Here is a 22,720-nt window from a genome sequence, read left to right as displayed (position 1 = left end):
TCTGTGTCATGTTTAACACTAAATAACACACGAGAGCAACACATAATTATATTTGGACATATGTTGTGTCCATGTCATATTCAGTACTTCAATGTATTGAATGTAAGTCAAACCTTTTTCATCGCAAAAATGAAAAAAATGGGTTTGAAATACTTTTTATTGTCTGATCACATATATAACATGCATGTAAGTCTTACACTTCTCACCAAACTTGCACCAACTTACTGACACGCCAGAGAAGGCATTCCATCCCAAAGTGATTCTTACCTTATCATTTTTTATTAATCTCAAGTGGGTTAAACAAGTATCAATAGGATTAGAGCATGTCTCTCATGATTAAATTGATCATTTTTTAAATAGCTTCAATTTTTGGATTTAGTGATAATTTACCAATAAAATTAGAGCATGTCTCTCATGTTAAGTATCAATAGGAGTTTTTAGAAGTAGAGCAATAGATTATTTTTATTTTATTTTTTGCTAAATCAATAGTTAAATTATTTGAATTCACCATTTGAAGTGTTGGAATAATTGATAAACGATTAATTCATATTTGTCTAAAAAACAGGCAATATTTCCCATCAAGTATAGGCATTGTATTTGCCTAGAGGATTGAATTAAGCTTACATGTATTGTATGTGAAACAAACCAATTAGTCCTATTATGTTTAAATTCATAATTTAGATCACCTACAACAGGTGGCATTCGCTGTATGGTAGGACCAAAGAACTCTGTACAAAAGCAAAGAATTCAAGACAAAATGTGCACAATAATCAAAGCCTTGCAAGATTAATCCACACATTATTAGATGATGGGTCACGTGTTTTAGTTTGGATGTCTTTCAAAAATGATGTAATTTACACTTATATTTTTGCCTAGATTTTCATAACATATTGAATCCACCGGCCAACACTAAATTATGTAGCAAGAAAGTTTGAATAAGCTGGAAAAGATAGTTGCAGCAACAGTCTCCTTAGCCTTATACATAGCCTTGAGAACCCAATTAAACGACGCGGTGTTAGGCACAACATCATAATCCTCCATCTGAGCCACGAGATCAAGCAACTCGGCCGCTGAAGCATTGGTCATCAAATTAGCCCTCAAGTAATGGTTGTAAAGCCCCACATTAGGCTTATTCGGCTTCCCGGCCCGATCCAAGGACCAAATCCAAAACTCAAACAGCTGCTTCATCTCGCCCCAGCGCTGCGAAGCCATCCATTCGGCAAACATGTTCATCATGCTCTCGACATCCAGGGTTTGTGAGAGAGCTTGGATGCGAGAGTTCGGGGATTGCGCAAGAAACCCCAAGGGCATGAGGGACTGAGTTAGGGATAGCGAGTTGGGCAAGTTCGCGATTGGGTTGCGCCAATTCTCGTCGTAGAGTGGGCTACCTGAAGCTGGGTTTGGAGGTAGAGGTGTTGCTGATGATGGTGGTGGTGGTGAGTACGAGTCAGAGTGAGTTGACTCGGCGAGTTGGGGTTCTTGGGAGAGAAATGTGAAGGTGGTGATGGATTTGGTGGTAGGGGATTTGAAAAGGGTTCGGGTTCGAGTTAGGATCGCTATTTGAGAAGCCATTGATGAGAGAAAGAGACAGAGACAGAGACAGGGTTTAAGGTTTCAGTTTATGAGTGTTTTCATTTCAATTTTCAAACCAGTTTGAGATGTTTGGTTTTTGTTTTAGGGTTTTTGAGATTTCTTTAGTTATGTTCTGTGTGAGTGAGTGAGAGTGACAGAATGAGAGACTTAGAGAGATTATCGGATGGGGGTGATATGGTAATTTTGTGTGTGATAAGGGGTATTTCGGATATTATGAGGAAATTGAGGGTCCGTTGGAAAACGACTTATTTACTGAAACTGAAAACTTTTTGCCGAAAGATAAAACTAAAAGGTAGCTAAAATAATATAATGGAACTCATAAATAGTACTAAAAAGTAACATGAAACTCATAAATAATAGCAAAAATAAAATAAATAGTAAAAGAAGCTACCTAATATAAGTTTATCCCAAAAGCACTGAGGTGACTTTTTTTTTTTTTTTTTAATTGTTGGGGGGGGGGTGGGAGGGGGAGTTTTTCAGTTTTTTGGGTCTATTGGGCTATGATATAATAAAAACAAAGCATAGTAGAATGCCAAGGATGTCCCAAGATTAGAAATGTCCATTGGATAGCTCATAATCCGGCCTAATGAGGATTTGGTAATAGAATTGGGCCTCTTTTCATTTATAGGGTCTGTTTATTATTGTTGTTTAAACAACAATTTTCAGTATTTAAACAATATTACACGTATTTTTACACATTTTTTTATCCGCATGTATTTTCAAAGAAATACAAACAACGTTACTAATCTCTTACTAAAAGAGCTCAAAATCTCTTGGATTTAGTTTTGCTTATAAATTGTGGAGGTGATTGTAGTAGAGTGACATTTTTTTTGTGTTGGTGTTACCATAAGACCATCCTAGTCGCTGAATTTGAGGTTGCAAGTGTCATAAATGCTATCCCATCACTACGAGAACACTAGTGGCATTCATCATTGAACTAGGAGAGTGGGATATTTCCTAAACACTTTCTATTATGAGATTCAAATGTGGTGCCTTGATTTGGGAGTAAGCCCAATAACCACTGGACCACCACCCTCAATAGAAAGAATGTACACTTTCTCTAAATATTTATTTGCTTTGCCACTTTTGAAAAATCATTTTGCCTACAATTTACAATTTACACTCCACTAACACTATTCATGTAAACTAATAAGGCAAAACCACATTTTCGTTCTTACATTTTCACGCAATTCCTATTTTGGTCCATATCTTTTATTTTCACCGCTTTTACTCCCTATCTTGAAAAACGCGTCTCGTTTTTGTCCTTACTGTTACATCAGAGACAGAAAATGCACACGTGGCAAACGAAGTAGACTGTTGGTACACTAAAAGTTGACGTGGCCATTAAAATAATAATAAAAAATGTTATTTGGCATTAAAAAATGCTACATTAGCATTTAAATTTAAACAACTAATTTATCAATTTTAACTAAATAAAAAAAAAAACTAAAAAAATAATTAAAAACCAAAAACCACATGGATCAAGATGTAAGTGTATCTAGAACAAGAACCACAAAAATACCAACCCAGATGTTTCTCAAAAGAAAAAGAAAAAAAAAAAAAAAAACCCAGATTTAAATACAAGAACAACATTTTCCTTTTTAGTCTTTCATCCCCTCCTTTTCATTAAAACCCACACAATCCCATCCTCTCTGTTTCTCTTTTCCTCTCTCCCTTGTCCTCTCAAATCCACACCCAGGCAAACACGAGAAAGAAGAAAGCAGCAAACCTGAGGTTGATTCTATTTTGGCTAGTCTGAGGTTGATTCCGTTTGGATTTGATAGCTTTGAATATGAGGTTGCAAGTGGTTTGGTTTTGGTTGGATTTGAGGTTTCTGTTTGGTTTTTTTGAAAAAAAAAATAAAATTTGGGTTTTGAATTTTGTGTTTAGGGGTCGAAAATCTGGGTTTGGATTTAGTATTTGGGAGCCAAAAATATGGGTTTGATTTTTGTGTTGATGCTTTGGTGGTGTCGAGGTTTGAAATATGGTTTTGAGTTATGTGTTTTAGCCAATTTGGGTTTCAAATTTTATGGGTTTTAAATTTTATGTTCATCTTCTCTAAATCCATGGCTAAAGACCCATGGCCGAAACCCCATGGTTGAAGATCCATGGCCAAAACCCACCTTGACCGAGATTTGATCTTCTCTCTCTCTCTAAACCCAGATGGTCACCATGGTTTGATCTGACTAGCTCATGCTTGTGTTTTGGTGTATTTTATTGATGAGGATTGGCTTTGAGTTTTGATATTTTTGGTATTTTGTTTTTGATTTGACCGTGTTTTGGGTTTTGTTTGTTTTATTATTATTATTTTTTTGATTAAGTGTTTTGGGTTTTTGTTAGTTGATTGTGTTAGAGTATCTGAGTTTGATTATGGTTTTGTATATGGTTTTACTTCATGGTTTTGTATATGTTTTTGCTTGTTTGGATGCTAAGAAAATGCAAGAAAAGAGAAGAAAATCTTGAATTTCTTATTTTCTGGGCAACCATGTTCTTAGGGGAAGAACATGAAGAACAATTATTATTTAAATAATTAAATGATAACTAAAATTTTATTTTGTTTTAAAATAAAATAAAATAAGATATCTTTAATATTTTTTAATTCTACTGTTTGCCACGTGTGCATTTTCTGTCTTTGATGTAACGAATGGGACAAAAATGAGACACGTTTTTCAGGATAGGGAGTAAAAGTGTTGAAAATAAAAGATAGAGACCAAAGTGGGAATCGCGTGAAAATGTACAAAAATGTGATTTTTGCTGACTAATAATTGTCCTTAAAGATATACTTGATGAACCACAGTTTATCCTTTTAAATAAGAGATAGTAATGAATAATAAATAAATAAATAAAACTGATCTTTAACGATTTGGAGAAATTAATCAGTATTTTTCCTGTTTAAATTTCTAAAACAAATAGATATTATGTCTCATTATTTCTTTGGATAGTTTGCTTGGGCCTAAGTTTTGAATGGACACTTCGTAGACATTAACAAATTTCAAAGACTTCAAGCACCAGGGCCGAAGAACTCGCTAAGCTTCATAAACCTATGATGGTATGGGTTGGGCTCATTTGGTGAAACTTGTGACTAACTCACTTTTTATTTCTCTGTTCAATGATATAACTCTATAGGAAGAGTCAATTCTACAGGAATGGCTGCAAGGATCTTGATTTGCTAATTCTGAATATTGGCAAGGCCTCAATTTGAATTTGAATACCAAACTACCAACTGCATTAACATTTGTGGTGCTAAAAAGCCATATTGCTTTTTTTAGCACCATCAATACTAAAAACTAAAAAGCATCTTGCAATGGTGGAGGGAAAGCCAAAAATTTGACTATTGGTGAAATAAAAAATATTTTATTAAAAGTTATATTATATTATGTTATTGTATTGGTGGTGGTAGTTGTCGTTTATTTTAATAGATATATTATTTTATTGTATTGTTTACATTACTTTAATGCGTTGAATGCTAAAATAAAATCATTGATGTTGAGTGTTTTGTAAAGTGAGGTGGTAAAATAGATAAAATATGCTTTTATAGTGTTTAATTGCTATATTTTTGGCACCATCAATGCTTATGCTCTTAGTAAAATAGCCTTCTAGCTATTTGGGCTAATATCCAATCTTTATGGTTGACCAATAACTTAGGCCACAGTCAAGGCTTGCAAATTTCAATGCAAGTCAAAATCTCAATGGAAATCTGCTTATAGAGCATTCGCATTAGTCCATGCAAAATTTTCTGTTTATTTTAGTATAAGAATCTTTTTTTTTTTTTTTAAATTTTATACAGTCACTTTTCAAAACACTCCACATTATGTTACCTATTTTACACCACATTTTATTAAAATATTAATTTTTTATTATTCACCCAATCATTTCCCTCTCCTCCTCAGCCAAAAACCAACCCCAATTTGCACACATACCACCCCTTCAAGGAAAAAACGAAGACCCTAACTCTAATCAACCTTTGTAATATTTGTAATAGATAAAGATTCTATTAGTTCTTATCTCAAATTCATATTGAGGATAAAGATAACTTCAGATGATATATTTCAAATATTTGTTTTCAAATAATTTGTTGCATACATTCTCACAACCCTATCAATCAAAATTTCCTGCAAAACCCAAAACCCATCTCAAAAATCAAATCTTACACAAAATTTCCAACAAATCTTAAATAAAACCCAGCTTCTCAAATATCAAAACCTAAAACCCATCTTTTTAAGATTCTCAAATATCAAGACCCAGCTTCTGTGTTTCTAGCAAAACCCAAAACACAACAAAATTTCCCACAAATCATACCAAAAACCCAATGATTTAAGGTTATATATATTATGAGAAAGAGAGAAACTGTAAATTCTAAAAATCACTCATCCACACATACCCAAACTCCATTGATGAACGAAAAAATTTTAGAAACCCAAAAATGAAGATGATAAAATATTTTAGTGTGATCTCCAACTCCAAGCCTAGAGAAGCAAAATCAAGGAGACGATCTTTCAAAGATAGGCATAGATGATTGTTACTTAGACGAAGAGAGAGTGTGTGTGAGATCGAGAAAGAAGAGGCGTTGGAGCTAGAGGAAAAGAGAGAGAAGTTGAGAACAGTCTAACTTGGTGAGAGAAAAAGAATAAAAAAGTTCAAAGTGAAATGAAAAGTTACAGTAGCCATGTAAATATACACAGTTACTATAGCAACAATGAAAATTTGCACAACTTTAGGACATACACTGTTCTCTTTCTTTATACACTTTTGAGCGCATTGCATCCTAGCCCGTCAACTACAATCCTCCAGACTCTCCTTAGGACACTTGTCCCCTTAAACTTCAATTAAAGGTGGTAGAAGGAGCTACTTAGCTATGAATTCCACTGTTCAGGTCACTTCCTCATCAATGCAGTTGATAAAACTATTGCCAGTCATTCAATGCGGAGGCAGAAGGTGAGCTTTCATTGGAAACTTCCTTCAACCACTTTGAACCTCTCTCTAAACAACATCCTCTCCATTTGGACTTTCAGGAAGTATTTTGTCTCTTCTCCTTCTATCTTCAGGTGAATCCTCTCCTCGGGCTTAGAATTCTTCTATAGTGATAGTCACAGCTTGTTGTATCCTTTTTCAATCCTAAGGCCCCCACAAACCCACTTTTCAAAACACTCAACATCAAGTTATCTATTTTACACCAGATTTCATTAAAATATTACTTTTTATTATTCTCCCAAGTAATTTCTCTCTCCTCCTCAGCCAAAAACCAACCCCAATTTGCACACATACTGCCCCTTCGGGGACAAAAAGAAGACTCCAACTTTAAGGGTCCGTTTGGATACAGTTGAAAACTGAAAGCTGAAAACTAAAAACTGAAAATTACTGTAGCAAAACGTGAATACTGTAGCGCAGTTGAAAATATATAAGGGGCGCGTTTTACCGTAGCTCAGCTGAAAAAATCCCTTTTTTTGTTTTTCCTCTCTTTCTACTATTCACTCCTCACCCTCCAGAGAAGATAGTTCCGCGCCCACCAGAGAATAGAAGACGAGGTCCAACGCTGGCGAAGAGCTCAGAAGAGAAATCAACGATGAACGTCACCCAGTCCGACATTGGCAAAGACAACCTAGTCTTTCATAAACCCATTTCACCCTTTTCCCCAATTTCAGTCCTCTCCCACCCATGACAGTGCTCCTTGAAACCCAAAGCTGAATTAGCCTGAGCTCAAAAACCAAAAGCAACTGTGCAGAAATGAATCCCACTTCCCTAAGATGAGTGTTCTCAATTTTTTTTTCACTATTTTCTATGAAGTCTTGTTCGAATTTCATTTCTTGTTAATGGGTTTCTTTTAATTTGTTGGAATTACTTCATTTGATTTGATAGAGTGCAAGTTCAGTCCTCTCTATTCATTTGCTGGAATTTCAGTTCTTGTTAATGGGTTCATTTGATTTCTTTTTACAAAGTTTTGATCTTGTTAATGGGTTAATGGGTTTCTTTTAAATCAGATTCTTGTTGAAGTCGGTTCATGTTTATGATCACTCATTGTTTTGAGTGCTGCATGAATGCTGCTGAGTTTGCACCAACTCGTGGGAAAAAGGGATTCTACAATGAGTGTTTGAAGCTTGTTCTATGTGCAGAAGAAAACGTGGACCAGAGAAGCTGTTAGGGTGCTTTTGCACCCAAAAAAAAAAAAAGAAAAAAAAAAGCAAAAACTCATAAGCAAAAAGAGGATAAATTGGAGAGGTATAAAACTCATCTGGTACTGTTCACGGGCTGTGTGAACAGTACCCGTGAACAGTACCAGAGAAGCTGTTAGGGTGCTTTTGCACCCAAAAAAAAAAAGAAAAAAAAGAAGAAGCAAAAACTCATAAGCAAAAGTAGGATAAATTGGAGAGAACATAACATATTAGGTTTGTTCAATGCGTTTTCTGTTTATGCTTTGGAGTTTCATTGTTGAAACGGTGCCTTTTTCATTGTTGGAGTTTACACGCATAGACGGTTTAGCATTTCAGTGTTTTAATGAAACAGTGCGCATAGATATTCATTTTGCGTTTCAGTGTGAAGGAGCAGCGTTTTACTGTAGTTGGGTCCCACGTCTTGGAAAAACGCAAACGCAGAATTGGGCATAAAACGCCCAATCCAAACATAACCTAAATCAACCTTTGTAATAGATAAAGATGCAGTCAGTTCTTATCTCAAATTCATATTGAGGATAGAGATAACTTCAAATGATGTATTTCGAATAATTTGTTGTGTATGTTCTCATAGCCCTATCAATCAAAATTTCCTGCAAAACCCAAAACCCATCTCAAAAATCAAATCTTACACAAAATTTCCAACAAATCTTAAATAAAACCCAGCTTCTCAAATATCAAAACCTAAAACCCATCTTTTTAAGATTCTCAAATATCAAGACCCAACTTCTGTGTTTCCAGCAAACCCAAAACATAACAAAATTTCCAACAAATCATACCCAAAACCATACGATTTGAGGTTATATACTATGAGAAAGAGAGAAACTATAAACTCTAAAAATCACTCATCCACCTAAATTACAGCATTTGAACTTCCACACATACCAAAACTCCATTGATGAACTAAAAAATTTTAGAAACCCAAGAATGAAGATGATAAAATATTTTAGTGTGATCTCCAACTCCAAGCCTAGAGAAGTAGAATCAAGGAGACGATCTTTCAAAGATAGGCATAGATGGTTGTTACTTAGAAGAAGAGAGTGTGTGTGTGAGATCAAGAAAGAAGAGGCCTTGGAGCTAGAGGAAAAGAGAGAGAAATTGAGAACAGTTTGACTTGGTGAGAGAAAAAAGAATAAAAAGGTTAAAAGTGAAATGCAAAGCTACAATAATTGTGTAAATATACACGATTATTGCAGCAATAATGGAAATTTAAATAAGTTTAGGTCCATTGATGTGGGTATTTTTTGGGTAAAATGTGTAAAATTGTCTACTTTTTCTATTTTGGAATGACTGATGCGGTTGCTCTTAGATGAGCAAACTCTCTATTTATTTTTTTCACATACAAACAATAAATAAGAAATTTTGACAAACTTTGTTTATATTTCTTTCAGTACAACAAAGGAACACAAACTAATAACTTTAACAATTTATTACTCTACCACCACATATCCTTGGTGCAATGGTCACTCTATAAGTATAAGTGCTTATGAGGCGTTAGGGGCAAGGGTTAGGGTTCAAGTCTTAAGGAGAGAGCTTCACACACATATACACTTATATTAGATTAGAGTAGAATTTCTATCTTGTATTCAAAAACAACTTATTACTCTAATAATTTCATGAAAGAACAATAAAAATTGGATACCGTGGTCCAAAGATCATCCTTGAGAGCACCTGTCATATATAAAATATGAATAAAATTAATGACTTATAAAATAATTAAATATAAAAAGTTTTAAGAATAAAATATAACATGATAGGTAAAGAAAAATAATAACTTGCACACAAAAAATCTGTAATAAACTTACAAAAAAAAAAAAAAAAACCACTTTATTTTAGTTCTAAATCTAATACCAAAAATATTCATATTTAAGAAATATAACTTAAGTTAGAGAGTAATATTATTAATATTTTCATTTACAAGAAAGAAAATTTAATATGGCCTTAGTATAAATTAAAACAGGTCAATAAAAATTCAAAATTCAAAATTTAAAAGTTTGAAATATAACTATTCTATAAATGGTTTAAATAATAACTTAAAATTTAAAATAAAAGGAAATTAGGGGCGGGGTTTCTCTAAGAAGAAGAAGAAGAAGAAATGGGTACTCGTGTAACCCTCGGTCATTCCTACCCTCCTTGCTTGAGTGGCCGGTTCAAATACAAGGTTTCCTATTTATTCTTGTTTTTATCCACTGAATTTGAATGAACTAATGGATTCAGTTCAGATTTTGCTGGATCTACTTTTCAATACTTTTTTTTTTCATCGAACTTATATAGACCATGTTGGTTTAATGATATGGAATAACTGTTCAATACAGTTGTAGTAAGATGATCAATGTGGTACTTTTCTTAGATGAATAATGGGTCACGTTAATTAAATTCATTGTGAGATCTACTATTTATGTGACGGGAAAGAATACCACCCTATCATAAATCAAGGTTCGAGGGTATAAAATAATTTTCCCCAAGGGGGAATGTAAGTACTAGTTTGCATTTCCTTTGAATTATTTTTGTAATATTTCATTTTCGTTTATTTTTATCGTATTTTAAAAGGGGAAAAAAGTGTAACTATATAGAAATGCATAGTTGTGGAAAGTCATACCTCTATCTTGCATCCATTCTAGAAATGGACAAGCCATTTACTGAACGGTTTTCTGACCCTTTTCTTTGTAAATCTTCATTATTGACATTGCTTTCCGTGAAAATTGCTGACTTTTTAAGAATGGGAAGTGGCGCAGTTTCATTTTTAAGCATAGAAATAACTTCTAGAATTGTAGGTCTGTCCGCCGCACTATCTTGTAAACATAAGAGAGCCACGTGAATGAATCTTAGCAATTGGTGCATAGGGCATGAATCTTTTAAAGTTGGATCCATTATGTCTTTCTAGCATCTCTTTGCCACAACTCCCATGCCTTAAATAGACATAATTTGTATCAAAATTTTGGAAAGTGAAAAAAAAAAAATTTGGTGAAGAAGATAGCTAAATCTGTAATAAGCTTTAAAAACTTACATATCCTACGAGGTTCAGTGGGCCGTTAACATTATAGAAGCTGTTGTTCTTCCTTCCGCTCACAATTTCAAGCATTAGAACACCAAAGATGAATACATCAGATTTTTCAGAGAAAATGCCCTCCATGACATACTCAGGGGACATGTAACCACTAAGACAAAAACCAATGGATTAGTGGAGTTGTAAGAACAAATAATTCATCTAACTACCAAAATAAACAAGTTCTAACTTACTATGTCCCGACAATTCTATTAGTATTTGCTTCCAATCCATCACGCTTGAAAATTCTTGCCATACCAAAATCAGATATTTTGGCACACATGTTTTCATCTAGCAAAATGTTACTAGCTTTCAAATCTCTATGTATTACTTTTAACGTTGAGTATTTGTGAAGGTAAAGTAGTCCTTGAGCAATCCCTTCAATGATATTGACTCGTATTTTCCAGTCCAATAGATAATTTTTAGTTGGATCTGTCTTACAAGGAATAGTGAAGTATGATGATTTCATTATACTCATAATTAAATTGATGATATATTCAATGTAAAATATGTAAAATTACATAAGAATAAAGTGAGAGTAATGCTAACCGAAGAGAAAGGAATCCAAACTTCTGTTGGGCATGAACTCATAAATCAACATCTTTTCCTCTCCTTGAAAGCAGCATCCAAGGAGTCTGACAAGATTCATGTGTTGGAGTTTAGCTATAAGAATAAGCTCATTTTTGAACTCCACTAATCCTTGTCCTGAATTTCTTGACAACCTTTTTATTGCTATTTCTCGCCCCTCAGGTAATGCTCCCTTTAGTTTATACAACATCGATTATTCAACAGTGTCAATCATAAGCTAATAAACATCTTAACAATTTTTTTTTTTTTTTTTTTTTGGGAAACCTACCTTATAAACGGGTCCAAAACCACCTTCTCCAAGCTTAGTTTCAGGCGAGAAGTTATTTGTAGCTGCTACAATACATGCAAAGCTGAACACTTTTATATTATGTCTTGCATTTCCGTCTTTTTCAAGCTCATCTGCATCTAATAATCTATCAGGTGTTGTGAGCTCAAGTAGGTGTTTCTCTTCCCTTCTTTCGACGTCAACTGTTTTGTTATATATATAATATCAAAGTATACTAGTCATTCACAAAATTGTGCATAAATATTTGAACACAATGCAAAAAATAAAATAAAATAGAAATAAGAATATTATTTGTGATTATATACCTCGTTGTCGATATATCCTCCATAAGCAGAAGGTGCCAAAGAAAAGCACAAGTATAGCAGAAACGATCACTGGTACAATCCATTTCTTATTTTCCTTATCATCTGTTTATATGTACAAATAAATTCATATTTATTTTCCTTCCATGATAATGGTAAAAGATCAAGTATTATGTATCGCCTATTCTCTACTCACAATCTCACTTTGTTTGGACAAAAGTTATAGTCATTGAACATGTAAAAGGAAAAAAAAAAAAGATCAAAGGTGTTGAGAATGTAGTTAAGAAAGAGGGCATGAAGGAAGATAACACAGGAAAGAAGAAAGAAAAAGAGCACAGTTGCAGTGATTTAAGGCCAAAGCAAAATGACAGAGTTTATAAGGAAAGAAAGAAAGGAAAATTAAAATCGGTGGCGTTTTACTTAAGTGACTGACACGTAAGATGGTTGGCGCGTGAGAAAGTTTAAGTACTGTACTGTACAGCTGTAAAATTAGGATTGCTTAGTTTGTTAAAAGTTAGTTAGAGTAGTTTCTTTCCCTCTTTACTCTGCATCGTGTATATAAGGCAGAGCCTTAGTGTAATTTAATTAGTTCCATTCATTCTAATCAATTGAAGCAAAACAGTTTTCTCTCAAGTAGTTTCTAGAAGCTTTCTTTGATATGGTATCAGAGCTTGAATAGCTCATCAATGGCTTCCGTCTCCAACACTATTTTAGATTCTAAAGCCCTTCCCACAAACACTTCTAGTACTGCAAATCATGGATCATCCAATCAAGCTCCTTCAATGGATGATCTGAATACCAATCCTTTGAGCCATTATTTCATTCCACCATCTGATGTTGTTTTGGTTTCCCAACTATTGATTGGTCCAGAAAATTACCTTAGTTGGTCAAGGGCTGTGTTTCTATCTCTCAGTGGTAGAAACAAATTTGGCTTTCTTGATTGTTCAATTCCTACACCTGATCTCTCTCATCCTTCGTACAATGCATGGCACAGAGCAAACACCACAATTCTTTCGTGGATGGTGAATTCTTTGAGCAAGGATCTAGCTACCAGTGTCATGTACATTCACACTGCAAGGGAAGTGTGGATTGATATGCGTGATAGGTTTTCACAGCCAAATGTTCCAAGATTCTTTGAGATTTAGAAAGAAATTTTGAACCTTTCACAAGGTTCCTTATCGATGAGTTCTTATTTCACCAAACTTAAGATTTTATGGGATGAACTTATGCATTATCAATCTATCTCTGCTTGTACTTGTGTTTGTACTTGTGGTTCTTAAAGAAATCAACTGAATGCTCAGCAAAAAGATCAAGTTTTTCGTTTTCTTATGGGACTCGATGACAGTTATTCCACTGTTACTAGTCAAATCTTGATCACTGAGCCACTACCTGCTTTGAACAAAGCCTATTCTTTGATCTTATAAGAAGAAAAACGTAGGCAAGTTGGTCAAGTTGATTTGGTCATTGAACCAACAACTTTGTTTGCTAATAATTCTAATCCTAAGGGGTTTCAAGGGTGGAATCAAGGTGTGATTCATGGCAATCAAGGTGGAAAGAATGGAAATTCAAAAAAGGAGAGGCATGTGTGCACTTACTGTGGTCTTGTTGGTCAAGTAGCTGATAAATGCTACAAACTACATGGATATCCTCCAGGCTATAAGCACAAAGGGAAGGCATCTGCTAATCAAGTTTCTAACAGTGGCTCTCTTGGAAGTTTCTTTTGCAACAATGGTGGATTTGGGAATGTTACTTCTTAGCCTATGCAAGGCTTTCCCAATCAAACTGATCTAATGCATTACACCCCACAGCCTCAATTGTCCATGCCACAGTCTCAATTCAGTGCATCTCAGTGTCCCATCACTCATAGTCAGTGTGAGCAACTGCTTTCCTTCCTTGCTTCTCAGTCTTTCAAGGAAGCTAATGCCTATCAGCCTTCTCACCAAGTTGCCTCAGTCCTGTCTCCACTGATTAATGTTGCTGTTATTGCAAGACCTAGCTCTTCCATTCCTTATTTTGCTAATTTTTCAGGTAACCCTTTTTGGTTGCCTCCCAATTTTTCACATTCCATTTTTTCTGCTCATATAGTTGATAGGCATGCTTATAAATCCAATGACTGGATTATTGACACTAGTGCTTCAGACCATATGGTCCATTCAGTATCTTGCTTATCCTCTATTACATCCACAATTAACACTTTTGTCTATTTGCCCAATGGAGAAAAGACTTAAGTTACATAGGCATAGTTCTTATCTCAGATCAACTTACTCTTTATGGAGTTCTCTGTGTTCCTTCTTTTACTTTTAATCTTATATCAGTTAGTCAACTCACTAAAACATTGTTTTGTTGTCTTGTATTTCTTGGTTCTTTTTGCCTCATTCAGGACTTGACCAATTGGAACATGATTGGACTGGTTAAAGTATCAAAAGGCCTTTATCTACTACAACACAGTCTTCCATCATCATCTGTTCTTGCTGCTTCTTCACAGATACCAATTTCATTTCCTTCTGTCAATAATGTTGATTTGTGGCATTTTCGTTTAGGGCATCCTTCTTATGCCAAAATGCCATTGCTTAATAAGTTTGTATCTGGTTTAAATTCTAATAAAGCAGTCTGTTGTGACATTTGTCATTTTGCCAAACAAAAGAGGTTGTCTTTTCCTATTAGTACTCATGTATCTCATTGTCTTTTTGATCTTGTGCATTGTGATCTTTGGAGACCCTTTTCAGTTCCCACCATTGAAGGTTACAAATACTTTCTTACCATTGTGGATGATTACTCTAGATGTACTTGGGTTTAATTACTTAAATCTAAGTCAAAAACATAAGCTCTTATTGAACAATTTTCTAACACGATTGAAACTCAATTTGGTGCAAAGATCAAGTGTCTTAGAAGTGACAATGGCATAGAATTCTTTATGAAGGTTTTTTCAAATCCAAAGGCATCTTGCATCAATTGACTTGTGTTGAAACTCCTCAACAAAATGCAATTGTTGAGAGAAAGCATCAACACATTTTAAATGTTGCAAGAGTTTTGAGGTTTCACTCTTCCTTGCCTTTGAAAATGTGGGGTGACTGCATTCTTATTGTAGTCTATCTCATCAATAGGCTGCCCTCAAAACATTTGCAAAATAAAACTCCTTTTGAAATGCTTTTTCAAACACCTCCTTCATATAGCCATATTAGAACTTTTGGTTGTCTATGCTTCACTTCTACTCTTTGTCAAAACAGACACAAGTTTGCACCAAGAGCTAAGAAATGTGTTTTCCTAGGATATCCAAGTGATATTAAAGGGTACAAGGGCATGGATTTGGAAACTAACTCCATATCTATTTCTAGAGATCTGATCTTTTATGAACATATTTTTCCTTTTGCATCTAGTTCTTCCTCCTTAATCCTTTCTAATTCTCCCTCTTTTGATTCTACTTCAACTTCATTTGCTTTCCCTCATTCTGTTCCTGATTCTTCTATTTCCGATTCCATTTTTTTAAATGAAAGTAGAGTTCCATTCCTTGATTTTGTAGACAATGTTTCTGCAAATCAGATTCCTAGTTCCCAATCACATTCTCCATTCCCACATGTTACTCCTATTGTTGTTGATTTTGAGCATGATCTTGTTCCTATATCTGTCTCTAGGCCTAATTCTCCTTTGCCCCTCAGAAAATCAACCAGACCACACAACCCTCCTTCCTACCTAAAAGACTATTCCTGCAAGTTTGTCACTTCCACACCTGTTTCTTCTAAACCTTCATTTGGCCTACCTTATGACATATTTTCTTGTCTTACTTATTCTAATCTCACTAAGCATTACAAGCAATTTGTCATGGCAATTGATTCCACCTCACCAGACCCTATTTCCTTCCATGAGGCTGTCCAATCTCCTGATTGGAGAGCTACTATGGATAAGGCGATTGCAGCTCTAGAACTCACTAACACATGGACTTTAACTACCCTCCCTCCTGGTAAAGTTTCTATTGGCTGTAAGTGGGTCTATAGGACTAAATATAAGTTTGATGGCTCCATTGAGAGGTATAAAACTCGTTTAGTTGCTAAAGGGTATACATAGAGGGAAGGCCTTGATTATACTAACACATTTTCTCCTGTAGCTAAGTCAATTTCTATCAGAATAGTCTTATCTTTGGCTGCTGTGAAAGGGTGGGTTCTTTACCAAATGGATGTGAATAATGCCTTCATGGTGATTTGGATGAGGAAGTTTATATGAGTCTTCCACCTAGCTTTCACAGCAAGGGGAAGTGTACTTCTACTCCTAATTGTGGTCCTTTGGTTTGCAAACTCAACAAGAGTCTCTATGGTTCGAAGCTAGCTTCAAGGCGGTGGTTTGCCATATTTTCTTATACATTGTTGAATTTTGGTTTTGTCCAATCTAAGCCAGATTACTCCCTTTTTACCTACACTAAAGGTGCTTCTTTTACTGTTTTACTAGTGCATGTAGATGATATTTTTCTTATTGGCAATGACCCTGGCTGCATTACTGACTTGAAGCATTTGCTTGACACTAAGTTTGGCTTGAAAGACTTGGGTTCTTTGAAGTATTTTTTGGGTCTTAAGGTTGCTAGAAGTGACAGGGGTATAAGTCTAAACCAAAGGAAGTATTGCTTGAAGATTTTGCAAGATACAGGCTTCTTGGGGTCTAAACCACTTAGAACTCCAATGGAACAAAATTTCATCTTTCAAAGGATGTAGGAAAGCTACTTCCAGATGCAAGTCAGTATAGAAAGCTGATTGGGAGATTACTCTATCTTACTCTGACCAGACCTGACATCACTTATGTAGTGCATAGGTTGAGTCAGTTTCTGGCTAAACCAAGAGAGCCTCATATGTTGGTAGTCAATAGAGTACTACAGTATTTGAAGGTTACACAAGGCAGAGGTTTGTTCTTTTCTAGCAACTCAATAATGCAAGTGAAAGCCTTTTGTGATGCGGATTGGGCAGGTTGCCCTGATACCAGAAGGTCCACCACGGGTTATAGTGTGTTCTTAGGGGATTCTTTAATCTCTTGGAGGTTCAAAAAGCAAAGTACAGTCTCTAGGTCTTCAGTAGAGGCAAAGTACAAGGCAATGACTACTACAACCTGTGAAATTGTGTGGGTTCTTCAATTATTGAGAGACTTAAGAGTTAATCATCCAAGTAGTGCTCAGCTCTTTTGTGACAACTAGGTTGCGTTGCATATTGCAACTAATCCTATTTTTCACGAAAGAACAAAACATATAGAAGTTGATTGTCATCTAGTAAGAGACAAAATAACAGAGGGTGTGATTAAAACCTTTTATGTTTCAAGCCAATTTCAAACAGCTGATACCTTTACCAAAGCTTTAGGACTTCCAGCCTTTTGCAGATTGGTCAATTGCTTGGGTTTAATTGATATCTACTCACCAAGTCTAACAACTTCAACTAGTCAAGTCAATGATCTTGTGAATCATGACTTGAGGGGGAGTGTTGAGAATGTAGTTAAGAAAGAAGGCATGAAGGAAGATAACACAGGAAAGAAGAAAGAAGAAGAACACAGTTGCAGTGATGTAAAGCCAGAGCAAAACGACAGAGTTTATAAGGAAAAAGAGAAAGGAAAATTAAAATCAAACGGTGGCGTTTTACTTAAGTGACTGGCATGTGAGATAGTTGGCACGTGAGAAAGTTTAAGTACTGTACAACTGTAAAATTAGTATTGCTTAGTTTGTTAAAAGTTAGTTAGAGTAGTTTCTTTCCCTCTTTACTCTGTATCGTGTATATGAGGCAGAGCCTTAGTGTAATTTAATTAGTTCCATTCATTCTAATCAATTGAAGCAAAACAGTTTTCTCTCAAGTAGTTTCTAGAAGCTTTCTTATAGAAGATTCCAAGATTTGATTACAAAAGTCACTAGAAGCAATAGGTATAATAACCTACTTAGCGTTTTTTTTGGGTAAACAACCTACATTCTTACAAAACCTCGTCTGCAAATTCTTCCACATGAACTTTCTCTATGAACGAACCTCGTCTGCAATATCTTGGAATTCTAATAATCAACAACGACGACTAATTGTTGAAGAACTAACTCTGTGGTTGCACAGAATTAACAGTTCAGCCGTTCAAGCACTTGGCAAGAAACTCACAAAAGGTAATTCTGAACACTAAGAGAAACACTCAAAGGAGAGGAATTTGGAACTATTTGGCTAAAGGAGATTTGGCTCTTAAATTTTCTTATGTAACCAAACATGATTACATTAACATCCTTATAACACTCTGTTTTGACACAAGAATTTGGCCAATAGTCTAAAACCTAAAACAAAGGGAAAAATCTATGGCTTTCCTTAAGCTAGTTGATTTAGGACTAAGTTCTCCACCAAGCTAAGTTTGGAGGAATCTCCTCTAACCCACTAAGTAATGATTTATAAGATCCTTCATGTGTATTATTCAAACAAGTCACATAAATTAAAAATGTCATGTAACTAAAAATAAACATGTTTTTTTTTTTTTTTTTTTTTTTAAGGAAAAGACTAAAAATACATATGAGTGATCTTTTCAATTACCACGTTATTTTTCTCTGAACTATTTTGAAGGTAAATTTTTTTTTGTCTAGTTGGGCATAGTTTTCCTTTTAACTCATATGCATGAAGTGGTAAAGGCTAACAAAGGAATACAATTCAACATTTACACTAAGCAATCAGTAATAATTTGATGTTCATATGCATGTTAGAGTCAACTTATTTTTTAACTTCCCTTCCTTTCTGGCGGTAATAATTATATGCTAACGTTAACATAAGGCCAAAATGCAAAAACACCCCCCTAGAGTTTGGATTAATTGCAAACTAACCCACTAAGTTTTCAATTCTTTCTTTTACTTCCTGAGTTTTCCAAATTCGTGAAATTGACTCTTGAACTAAGTTCCATTTGCTATCAATGATGGAATAAAATTGAAATGCAGATACCATTTTATAATATAAAATTCATTTTTAAATAAAATATTCAATTTGAATTTTATTTTAATAAAAAATTATATTGAATTTGGGGAAAAAACCTCTCTCTCTTCTCTCTCTCTCTCTCTCTCTCTCTCTCTCAAACACGGATCCTTTCTGGTCCCTAAAACCTTTTGGTTCTTCCAACTCCCAAAAATTCTCAAAGTTGACAGCGGTGAAGAAGAGGTGAAAAGCATCAATAGTGAAGGAAGGAATGAGAGTGCAGTATTGTCTAAAACCTTGGTACTGAAAGATCGAGCTGCTAGTGGAGATAGGGATGGCCAAGGCAATGAGGACATCGATGACCTTGAAAGTGGTGTTTTGGAGGGAGTTTAAGATGACAATGGGGTGAATGTTGTTGGAGAGGAGGGCACTAGCAATTTTGGTAAAAGATGGTGGATCTAATCTGTTTGGTTGAGAAAGTGTGGGAAAGTGAAATAGAATTTTTTTTAATTTAAATATACCATTTTTTTTTAATTGATGCATTAATATTCCAAATTACTGTTTTATTAATATATATAAATTTATTATAAAGGGGTCGCAAGAAATGCATGCGACTAACTTGTGCCACCGAAATTAAACGGAAGAAAGTCTCACTTATGAGGATGGAAACCTAAAAACAACTACTAACCCGAAGTCCAAGAAGTGTATACATTTTGGCCTTTTAACATAATTTTTTTTTTTTTTTTTTAACTAATGGTGTTAGAACATATTTCACGAACATGGTTATATGAAGTCATGACCTCACTGTGATATTGCAATTAAAATTACAATATAAACATTATAGATATAATTAAGATAATTGTAGTTTCAGGTAGAGCATCATTTCGTATTCTAACCTTTATTTGAAGGATCTTCTTTCGTTAGAACATATTTTAAAATTCTTGAACGAGAACGTCCATCATCAGGATTGAATGTTACATTTCCTTCCCAATACTGGCATCCAGATCCAGTTCCTTCTTTTCCACTATAGCCCAGACAGTCACAGTTATTCCAGCAAAGATCTCTACAATCAGCAGGACCAATGGTTGGTCTGTTATCAAAAACACCGGCTGCAAGTTGCGGTAGACCGTCAGGACCTATACGTGTAAAGATTCCAGATTTTTGCTCAAACGTTTGGCGACCCATAAGCCTGCACTCTGGTTGATTCCATGTCTCGCATCCTTCATCATCCATACCGTAACCATAGCAAAAACTCATCTTCATAATTGAAATGCCTCTATCCATTATCGAGCCCCAGTATTGTAACTGCCATGCCGATCTTTCTTGATCCAACGAGTCAAACTCAGTGTCAAGAGAATAAGTGAAGTACTGCCCTTCTGCATCCGTATTGATAATGTAATCCTGACCTTTGGTGGGGTGAATATATTCAAACAAGGATACATTCTTCGAGCTGCTCACCTGCAGACCGCTACTCCAATAAGGTACCCCTCGCCGCTTGATGACCAATCTCCTTGTCTTGGGTTCCCACTCGAGTGTGAAGGCTCCTGATGCTGGATCATTTTCTGCCAACCATGAAGTAAGAGACCAATTACGCCCAGTTTTGTGATTGACACCCAATTTCATCCCAGGCAGAAGCGTGTCAGTGGGATCATCGAAGCTTTCCCACAAGCTCCTTCCAATAGAGCCATTGGAGTTCACTTCTGATACTACTAAGTTGCCATCGTCTAGTAGAGTAACACTTGTGCTTTCAGTTCCACCACCAGAATATATCTCAAAAGGATCACCTCCAAATCCACTGGAATTGATCATCAACTTTCCCAGATGGTCAAGGGTAAGAAACGCTCTTGAATCATCTGAAATAGGTCTGTTTCGGTTGGCGATCCATACTTTGTTTTCCGTATAATTTGTGTACCAAATGCCCAAGTAACTGTTTTTTTTGTCTCCATAATAAGAAGTTAGGCTGAAGAATCCTAAGGTGAACCTCTGTTTGGCAGAAACGAGGTTCTGGGAAGAATTAAGAACATCGCCTTGCTTTAGCGTGTCTAAGGCCGCTGACGAACCCCACAAGGATGACATGATAATTATAAGCAATAGAGTTGGATTGAAGAGCCTTTCCTTGCTAGCCATTGTTGTACACAGCACTGCTTAACGATAAACCGTGTAACGTATCTAAAAGTGAATTATTGGTGATTTGAGCCCATACATATATTATCCCAAACTTAGTGGACAATAGCAGATGGAAAGAGAGAGAAAAAAAAAAAGAATTAGAAAATCATTTATACAAGTATATTTACGCATCTATAACCCCTGGGATATGGACAATTTTTGGACCAAAATGTGTATATCTTACCACTTCTCTAACTCTTGAATGTGAATGCTCGGCAGTACTTCTTTGACTATGCTACATACTCTTCTTTGACTTTGCTACGTTCATGCATGGTTTAGGTAAAGAAGTTTGAGAAAGTGTATCTCACGGGGTTGAGATAGAGAGAAGACTTCTATTTCTTATATATAATTAATTACAGAATGTTTCTAGTCCATTTTATGGACTTGCACAGGATGGCTACAATCAAGTAAATAAACAACAAATATGAAATACCACAATCTTTGCTTTCTTAGAATAGTTAGACTGATATGTGCCTCTATTTAATAATGCTGGAATCATGGCGGAGCCTTTTTTACTACAGTTGTAATCAAAGTGCATGATTTGCTGGTCTGCTCATTGCTAGGATCATGCTCTATGGGTGTAATTCTATCACTCCCCCTCAAACATGGCCGTGGATGAGGACAAAAGGCCAAGTTTGACACGCAATGACTGAAATTGGACTTTTGACAAAGGCTTGGTAAATATATCAGCAAGCTGATTTGAAGATGAAACAAATCGAGTCAACAATGCTCCAAGCGCCACACGTTCTCTAATATAGTGGTAATCCAATTCGATGTGTTTTGTTCTGGCATGGAGAATTGGATTGACAGACATATACAGAGCACTTAGATTATCACAGTGTAGAATAGGCACTTGAGGTTGTGGAATGCCTAGGTCACGTAGAAGGAAGGAGAGCCAAGTAATTTCAGCTGCAGTAGAGGCCATAGACCTATACTCAGCCTCAGCACTAGATCGAGCCACAATGGCCTGCTTCTTTGCACTCCATGATATGCAATTGCTGCCAAGAAAAGTGCAAAAGCCTGTAGTGGATCTTCGAGTGGTTGGACATCCAACCCAATCTGCATCAGAGAACCCATAAAGGTCTAGAGTGCTCTCAGCTAGAATTTTCATCCCAAAGTGAGCTGTTCCTTGAACATACCGCAGGAGCCGTTTGACAAGCTGAAAGTGTGCCACTATTGGAGATTGCATAAATTGGCAGACATGGTTGACACTATAAGCAATGTCTGGTCTTGTAAAAGTAAGGTATTGGAGTCCACCTACAAGACTTCGAAATTTGCTAGGATCAGAAAATAGCTCAGAGTTATGTGAGAGATGTCAACCTTTGCAAGGCATGGGTGTGGAAATAGGTTTGCAAGCACTCATGTTAGCTTGAGCTAAAAGATCCAACGCATATCGATGTTGGGACAAGAAAAGACTATGTCCAACCTTATGAACTTCAATGCCAAGAAAATGGTGAAGGAAGCCAAGATCTTTAATTGAAAACTGTTGAGCCAGCTGATTTATGAGCCAATTAATACAATTTGGGTTGTCACCGGTGACTACCATGTCATCTACATACAGAAGTAGTATAAGAACACCCCCTGAAGGATGGCAGATAAATAAACTAGGGTCAGTGATGCTGCAATAAAACCCGAGATGGAGGAGGAAGTCACTAAGTCGATCAAACCAAGCTCTAGGAGCT

General features: G+C 35.6%; 1 pseudogene across 1 annotated transcript; it reads right to left on the bottom strand.

Moving 5' to 3' along the window:
- Positions 1-10,361: 10,361 nt before the first annotated feature.
- On the bottom strand, positions 10,362-21,249 carry LOC115981420 (annotated as a pseudogene). The gene is made up of 7 exons (XR_004089357.1): positions 19,769-21,249; positions 11,986-12,087; positions 11,663-11,862; positions 11,356-11,566; positions 11,001-11,238; positions 10,768-10,918; positions 10,362-10,669 (listed from the first exon to the last, which is right to left on the bottom strand). The product of XR_004089357.1 is annotated as a G-type lectin S-receptor-like serine/threonine-protein kinase At1g67520 (transcript).
- Positions 21,250-22,720: the final 1,471 nt, after the last annotated feature.

The sequence above is a fragment of the Quercus lobata genome, chromosome 3 (assembly GCF_001633185.2).
Source record: "Quercus lobata isolate SW786 chromosome 3, ValleyOak3.0 Primary Assembly, whole genome shotgun sequence".
NCBI classification, from domain to species: Eukaryota; Viridiplantae; Streptophyta; class Magnoliopsida; order Fagales; family Fagaceae; genus Quercus; species Quercus lobata.
The sequence above is the reverse complement of the archived record's forward strand: the minus strand, read 5'-3'. Positions and strand labels throughout refer to the sequence as shown.